General features: G+C 49.2%; 1 pseudogene; it reads right to left on the bottom strand.

Annotated features, from left to right (window-relative positions):
- Window positions 1–563: 563 nt before the first annotated feature.
- LOC144273238 (mast cell protease 3-like) lies at window positions 564–8,534 on the bottom strand (annotated as a pseudogene).
- Window positions 8,535–8,774: the final 240 nt, after the last annotated feature.

Below are 8,774 nucleotides of genomic sequence, written 5' to 3' on the forward strand. Positions count from 1 at the left end.
TTGTCACCAAATATTGTTCTGGAGTAATGGGGCATGTGGATCGGACAGATACAATACAGAGAGACGTGGGGACAGAAGAGAGACAGACGGAGATAAAAAGCCAGGCATATATGACCTGGGAGCACAGGAATGTGGCCCTGAGAAACAGCTAAGAGAAGTAGCTTTTTGTGCACAGTCTTGGCTGAAGAGGCAGGTTTGGGACAGAGGAGCTGTCTGCTGCTGTTTGATTCCAACTTTTTTCAGGGAAACAGGACTTTGGATAGTCCTTGTAAATAAACCAGATCGTACCAAAGGAAATGCCAGACTCCATCATCAATTACTGCTCCTAGCCGGAACACCACACGGTCCCAAACATTGATTAGCCACTTGGGGAGACAATAGACTAGAACAAAATGTCAAACATCAATGGGGTATTTCTAGCCACAAAAGGATTTCAGGACTGAGCCATTTGTAGCATTTCTCTAACACTAGAAAAAAATACTCTGATCTAAAGCATCTGGGGGTTCCATGTAGGCACAGAGCCCAGTATGGCCAAATGGGCTCTTTCAAGGGGAGCGTCTCCTTTAACTCAGTTTCTGCAGAGTTTCACTGATCCATGGGATGAATTTGGAGATTCTCATGTATACACTGCCAGGGGTGAGGGTGGGGCACCCATCTGGATCGCCATTGGAGATGATGTTCTGGACCAGCCCGTCGAACACCAGGGGCCTGTTGGAATTGCCCTGCCAATAAGGAGAATAACATCAGAGACTGACATTACCCAGCACAACCTGTCTTCCAGAGATCTGAGATTGCATGTGGGACATTTGTTCTCTGCTGGTGACTGCCCAGCCCTTGCCGACAAACAGAACCAGGCTCAAAATGGGTCAGCAGAGAGAGAAATCTAGAGCTGGGCAGAATGATGTGCCCATGGAAAAGGCAGTTTCTACAAAATTGAAATTTTCCACAGAAAACAATCAATTTTTGCTTTTTGCTTTAAGAAAATTGAAATGAAATCGAGAGGGGAGAGGGGTTCAGAAAATGTGGTGATGATGAGAGGAGGGGGGTGTTCCCCATTTTCATTAACATTTTCCCTGGAACATTTTGCTAAAAACTCAAAGCCCAAAAATGTCTAGTTATGGTGCATCATCGGGGTTGTATTTCAAGAGCCTCATGCCACGGTGGGGACACAAGACCGGACGTCTCCTACTGTGTCATGGAGTCGAGTTCCCGTTATCCCAGGCAGCCCCATTCTATCATCCCATCAATTAAACTTACCAAGCTCTGTCTCCATCCTTGTTAGGTTATTCCCCCCAAACTGCTCCCATTGGAGGTTGTTCCAGAACCTCCCCCTCTGATGGTTAGAAACCTTCTCCTCTAGCCATCATTGATCCCTTCCCCATTTATTCACATTTGATTTGACCTTTAGCTTCAACAGCTCGTCTCCCTCCCGGGTGTTCCTGCCCCCTCCTCGTGTATTTATAGAGCAATCAAACCCTGCTCAGCCTGTGTTTTAGGCTAACTTGCCCAGGTATTTTATCTCCTCTCATCAGACTGGCTCTCCATTTTCCTGATTGTCCCACCAGCCCTTCTTGGCACCTACTTCATCCCAGATCCCACATTTTGGGACAAAGCAGCCCAGAATTGGGCACCATATTCCAGGACATAAAAAAAAAGTGGGGGAAAGTCATGGCAGAGATTGTATCCCTTCGTCTTTCTTTAATCTCTGTATCTGGTGTTCTCCTGTTGTCTCTGCTCTCGGCCTAGTTGGACCTGAAGGATTTTAACTAAGTCAGGCTCTATGACTGTTTCTCCTTCATCCGTCTAAGTCAAGGGCCTAGGAGAACCTCCAACGATAACTTGAGGTGACTGCTTTTGATGCTTTAATCTAGTGCTCTCCCAAACTAGAATTAGCAGGGACCACATTCATAGCACACCTTAAGGGAAAGTGCATCTTTAGTGCCCAGAGAATTAATGATGTGCAGTGTGAGAAATGTGCTAAAGACATGAAAGAATTGATGGCTCATGAACATAAGTGAACACAGTAAGAAATCCTGGGGACTGGATCATTCTCTGGTGAACAGCTGAGCCCCAGCTCTTATCGATGTCAATTGCCAACGAGGTTGTTCTGTTCAGTATGGCTCAGATCCTCAAGTGCAATTAGGGGATTTCTTGATTGGTTAAGAACAACCTAGTGTCTGGGTTTGTGAAGTGACGGCCATGGGAAAAGATCTGAGAAGAAGCTAGGGGGCCTAATGCATGTTTGGTGCTTGTGAAAATTGCCCCACATCCCTCCATTGGGAGATGCTGGGTGCTGAGCTTCCATGGAATTGAGCCCCAGCACTTGGCAGGATGGGTTGGAAATTTCAAAGGGGTGTTAGGGCCCAATGCCCACTGAAAGTCAATGGGATTTTGACACCTCACTTCCACAGGAGGCCTTAAACATCCCAGCCTGGCTGTGTGCGATAGCAGTGGTCAGCTGTAAAGGTCCTGGAAGGAATTAAACACTCAGGAAGGCTGAACATCACTCCACTCCATTGAGGCTGGCAAACAGAGGACAGGGAGTGAAATTAACAAGCAAACAAGGAGAAGGTGAAGGCGCCAACAGGGCTGAGATATTACAGCAGTTGGTAACACTGTCAGGGGATGGATTAATAGAGGGTGTGGATGGGGAAGGAGAAAGGTAGGGATAGATGGAAGGGGTGGATAGACATGGAGGATGTAGGAGAAAGAGAGATCCTGAGACATGAAGCCTGCTATACGGGGCCTAGTGTAAGTCCTAAGGCCTGAACTAAAATTAGGCCCTGCTAAGGTAAAGTAAAGTTAGCAGTAGTCAGGCTCTCAGCAAAAGTCAGGCCTTCTTACAAAGCAGGTGCCTGCTTAAAGGTTCATTATTAAGTTAAGGAAGTATGGGCTGGATGAATGCACTATAAGGTGGGTAGAAAGCTGGCTAGATTGTCGGGCTCAACGGGTAGTGATCAATGGCTCCATGTCTAGTTGGCAGCCGGTATCAAGTGGAGTGCCCCAAGGGTCGGTCCTGGGGCTGGTTTTGTTCAATATCTTCATAAATGATCTGGAGAATGGTGTGGATTGCACTCTCAGCAAATTTGCGGACGATACTAAACTGGGAGGAGTGATAGATACGCTGGAGGGGAGGGATAGGATACAGAAGGACCTAGACAAATTGGAGGATTGGGCCAAAAGAAATCTGATGAGGTTCAATAAGGATAAGTGCAGGGTCCTGCACTTAGGATGGAAGAATCCAATGCACAGCTACAGACTAGGGACCGAATGGCTAGGCAGCAGTTCTGCGGAAAAGGACCTAGGGGTGACAGTGGACGAGAAGCTGGATATGAGTAAGCAGTGTGCCCTTGTTGCCAAGAAGGCCAATGGCATTTTGGGATGTATAAGTAGGGGCGTAGCGAGCAGATCGAGGGACGTGATCATTCCCCTCTATTCGACATTGGTGAGGCCTCATCTGGAGTACTGTGTCCAGTTTTGGGCCCCACACTACAAGAAGGATGTGGATAAATTGGAGAGAGTCCAGCAAAGGGCAACAAAAATGATTAGGGGTCTAGAACACATGACTTATGAGGAGAGGCTGAGGGAGCTGGGATTGTTTAGCCTGCAGAAGAGAAGAATGAGGGGGGATTTGATAGCTGCTTTCAACTACCTGAAAGGGGGTTCCAAAGAGGATGGCTCTAGACTGTTCTCAATGGTAGCAGATGACAGAACGAGGAGTAATGGTCTCAAGTTGCAGTGGGGGAGGTTTAGATTGGATATTAGGAAAAACTTTTTCACTAAGAGGGTGGTGAAACACTGGAATGCGTTACCTAGAGAGGTGGTAGAATCTCCTTCCTTAGAGGTTTTTAAGGTCAGGCTTGACAAAGCCCTAGCTGGGATGATTTAACTGGGAATTGGTCCTGCTTCGAGCAGGGGGTTGGACTAGATGACCTTCAGGGGTCCCTTCCAACCCTGATATTCTATGATTCTATGATTCTATGATTCAATCCTTTGGGATTAGTAGAAATTTTATATGATGAATAAGATTTTCAGTAGTCCTCATCATATTTGACATGTCTGTCTGGGTGGGAGCCAAGGCTGGGTTGCTTTAAGGAAACTGTGTTTTGGGCTTCTGGGTATCCAGTAAGGTACTGTAGAAGCTGTTTTGTTGCTGGGCTGATAAAGTAAGTATTAGAATAAACACTAGCTTTGGGGATTGCCTGCCCCATTCTTTCAAATTGGTGCATCTTTTCCTGTAATCTTGTGGCATAGAATCATTCCTTGGTCACATACTTATGTCAAACGTTTCTTAAGCTAATGGCCTAGTATGGCTAAGCTAAAATCTTACAGCCTATAGGTCTTACAATTGAGCCCTTCTTACTTAGACACCTGAAACCTAATTTCCCTTCTAATTCTACTGATCAATTTTATACTTCTGTAACCCTACAATTTAACTCTAATAAGCATACAAAGATTATATATGACATGACTTGTTAGTTAATCATAGCATCACACAGTAAATGAACAATAAACTAAAATCATTGGCTACACGTCCATCTATCCATCCATCCATCCATCCACTCATCCATCCTACCCAGCCAGCCAGCCCTCTGCAATACCCAGAATCATAGAATCATAGAATCATAGAATATCAGGGTTGGAAGGGACCCCTGAAGGTCATCTAGTCCAACCCCCAGCTCAAAGCAGGACCAATTCCCAGTTAAATCATCCCAGCCAGGGCTTTGTCAAGCCTGACCTTAAAAACTTCCAAGGAAGGAGATTCCACCACCTCCCTAGGCAACGCATTCCAGTGTTTCACCACCCTCTTAGTGAAAAAGTTTTTCCTAATATCCAATCTAAACCTCCCCCACTGCACTTGAGACCATTACTCCTCGTTCTGTCATCTGCTACCATTGAGAACAGTCTAGAGCCATCCTCTTTGGAACCCCCTTTCAGGTAGTTGAAAGCAGCTATCAAATCCCCCCTCATTCTTCTCTTCTGCAGGCTAAACAATCCCAGTTCCCTCAGCCTCTCCTCATAAGTCATGTGTTCTAGACCCCTAATCATTTTTGTTGCCCTTCGCTGGACTCTCTCCAATTTATCCACATCCTTCTTGTAGTGTGGGGCCCAAAACTGGACACAGTACTCCAGATGAGGCCTCACCAATGTCGAATAGAGGGGGACGATCACGTCCCTCGATCTGCTCGCTATGCCCCTACTTATACATCCCAAAATGCCATTGGCCTTCTTGGCAACAAGGGCACACTGCTGACTCATATCCAGCTTCTTGTCCACTGTCACCCCTAGGTCCTTTTCCGCAGAACTGCTGCCTAGCCATTCGGTCCCTAGTCTGTAGCGGTGCATTGGATTCTTCCGTCCTAAGTGCAGGACCCTGCACTTATCCTTATTGAACCTCATCAGATTTCTTTTGGCCCAATCCTCCAATTTGTCTAGGTCCTTCTGTATCCTATCCCTCCCCTCCAGCGTATCTACCACTCCTCCCAGTTTAGTATCGTCCGCAAATTTGCTGAGAGTGCAATCCACACCATCCTCCAGATCATTTATGAAGATATTGAACAAAACCGGCCCCAGGACTGACCCCTGGGGCACTCCACTTGACACCGGCTGCCAACTAGACATGGAACCATTGATCACTACCCGTTGAGCCCCACAATCTAGCCAGCTTTCTACCCACCTTATAGTGCATTCATCCAGCCCATACTTCCTTAACTTGCTGACAAGAATACTGTGGGAGACCGTGTCAAAAGCTTTGCTAAAGTCAAGAAACAATACATCCACTGCTTTCCCTTCATCCACAGAACCAGTAATCTCATCATAAAAGGCGATTAGATTAGTCAGGCATGACCTTCCCTTGGTGAATCCATGCTGGCTGTTCCTGATCACTTTCCTCTCATGCAAGTACTTCAAGATTGATTCTTTGAGGACCTGCTCCATGATTTTTCCAGGGACTGAGGTGAGGCTGACTGGCCTGTAGTTCCCAGGATCCTTCTTCTTCCCTTTTTTAAAGATTGGCACTACATTAGCCTTTTTCCAGTCATCCGGGACTTCCCCCGTTCGCCACGAGTTTTCAAAGATAATGGCCAATGGCTCTGCAATCACAGCCGCCAATTCCTTCAGCACTCTCGGATGCAACTCGTCCGGCCCCATGGACTTGTGCACGTCCAGCTTTTCTAAATAGTCCCTAACCACCTCTATCTCCACAGAGGGCTGGCCATCTCTTCCCCATTTTGTGATGCCCAGCGCAGCAGTCTGGGAGCTGACCTTGTTAGTGAAAACAGAGGCAAAAAAAGCATTGAGTACATTAGCTTTTTCCACATCCTCTGTCACTAGGTTGCCTCCCTCATTCAGTAAGGGGCCCACACTTTCCTTGGCTTTCTTCTTGTTGCCAACATACCTGAAGAAACCCTTCTTGTTACTCTTGACATCTCTCGCTAGCTGCAGCTCCAGGTGCGATTTGGCCCTCCTGATTTCATTCCTACATGCCCGAGCAATATTTTTATACTCTTCCCTGGTCATATGTCCAACCTTCCACTTCTTGTAAGCTTCTTTTTTATGTTTAAGATCCGCTAGGATTTCACCGTTAAGCCAAGCTGGTCGCCTGCCATATTTACTATTCTTTCGACTCATTGGGATGGTTTGTCCCTGTAACCTCAACCTGTAACCCAGCTCTCTCTCCAGTCACACTAGAGGAGATGGACGCTCCCCTCTAAGGTTTTAGAGTGTGCAGAATTTTCTTGATACAGAAAACATATTTGGAGACCATGGTGAACATCGTGAACATCCACCAAATCTGCTGTAGGATACAATGCACTGGGCCTTCCCATGTCAGATTGGGGCCCCCCAGAGTCGCCCTGAGAAGCAAATTCCATGTGTGGGGTTATTACAGATGTGCAAGCAAAGGGTGGGCTGCATTCTTTATTCATGTTCTGAAATCCAGCTCTGTATCCTGCTTCCCGGGAACTCATGGCCCAGGACCTGTCTGACGCTTAAGTCCAGGGATCCATCTGGCCCCTATCCCTGATTTCTAGGATCTGGCCAGTTCCAGTGTTTGATTTCTAGCATCCATCCCTGATTTCTTTAACCTGCTCAGTTCCTGTCCCTGATTGCTAACCCTGATTTCCCACATCTGGCTGACTCCTGCCCTTGATTTCTAGGATCTCCTCCTGATTTCTCAGATCCACCCTTGGGTTCTTGATTCAGCAATTCCCCTCACTGACTCCGACCATCCAGCTGACTCCTATCCCTGATTTCTAGGATCTGTCCCAGACCATTAAAATCCATCCCTGATTTCCAGGATGTGGCTGATTCTTGTCCCTGATTTCTGTTATCCTGCTGGTTCCCATCCCTGGTTCCTAGGATCTGCCTGGCTCAACATGGATCCTGACTCTCCCCATTCTGCCCAGCCCTGTCGGTCTCCTGTTCTAGCAGCACCTTGTCCCGGGCACTGTGTGCCCCGTCCCACACTCACCCAGAACGACGCCTTCCTCTCCTAGGGTTCCCCCACGCACAGCATCCTAGATAGGTGGTAGGGCAGATAGGGCTGAGACAGGCAGATGTCCTTGCCCATTACCTTCAGTTCCACCTCCTGCAGTGTCAGGGAGGGCCGGACGTTTGCCTTGGTACCAGTCTGGCCCCAGCTGGCCACACTGCACACAGCCCCCTACTTCACCTCTCACTTGGGCAGGGGGATGGTTCCCACAGCATGGGTCAACCTGGCCTTGTGACTCAGCTGTGATGGGGGAGAGAGAGAAGGGAACCAAACTCCTCTTGGAGGGCGGGGGCCAGATGAGACCAGGTGGGGCATCCTCATGATGACTGTGCAACACCTGTCATGCTGTGTGCCACCTCGAGCACCAACCTCCAGCAGTGTGAGGTCACTGGGGGCGGGGTGATGGGAGGGGGCGGTACCTGCAGCAGTGTGAGGTCACTGGGGGCGGGGTGATGGGAGGGGGCGGTACCTGCAGCAGTGTGAGGTCACTGGGGGCGGGGTGATGGGAGGGGGCGGTACCTGCAGCAGTGTGAGGTCACTGGGGGCGGGGGGATGGGAGGGGGCAGTACCTGCAGCTGTGTGAGGTCACTGGGGGCAGGGGGATGGGATGGGGGTGGTGCATGCAGCAGTGTGAGGTCACTGGGGGCGGGGTGATGGGATGGGGGTGGTACCTGCAGCAGTGTGAGGTCACTGGGGGCGGGGTGATGGGAGGGGGCGGTACCTGCAGCAGTGTGAGGTCACTGGGGGCGGGGTGATGGGAGGGGGGAGGTACCTGCAGCAGTGTGAGGTCACTGGGGGCGGGGTGATGGGAGGGGGTGGTACCTGCAGCAGTGTGAGGTCACTGGGGGCGGGGTGATGGGAGGGGGCGGTACCTGCAGCAGTGTGAGGTCACTGGGGGCGGGGTGATGGGAGGGGGCGGTACCTGCAGCAGTGTGAGGTCACTGGGGGCGGGGTGATGGAGTGGGGAAAGGACCTGCAGCAGCATGATGCCATTGTTACAGGTCTCATTGTTGTATTGGGGGTGGAGGATCCGGTGGCGCATGGAGATTGTCTGTTGGCTCTGTTCCCATTCTCTAATATTATGGGCTCCCAGTGTGACAGTGATCTCGCTGTGAAAGACAAGTGCAATCCACAGGGCATTGGGGACAGGAGCATACGTGAGGTGGGGGATGGGCACATGTGAGTCTGACTCATGAACAGTGACATGGGGGGGCAGACAACTCAGCTTCTGGCTTGGAAAAACATATAAACCACTGTACACATTGCCAGGTCCCATCAAGCC

The sequence above is a fragment of the Eretmochelys imbricata genome, chromosome 13, assembly GCF_965152235.1.
Source record: "Eretmochelys imbricata isolate rEreImb1 chromosome 13, rEreImb1.hap1, whole genome shotgun sequence".
Taxonomy (NCBI): Eukaryota; Metazoa; Chordata; order Testudines; family Cheloniidae; genus Eretmochelys; species Eretmochelys imbricata.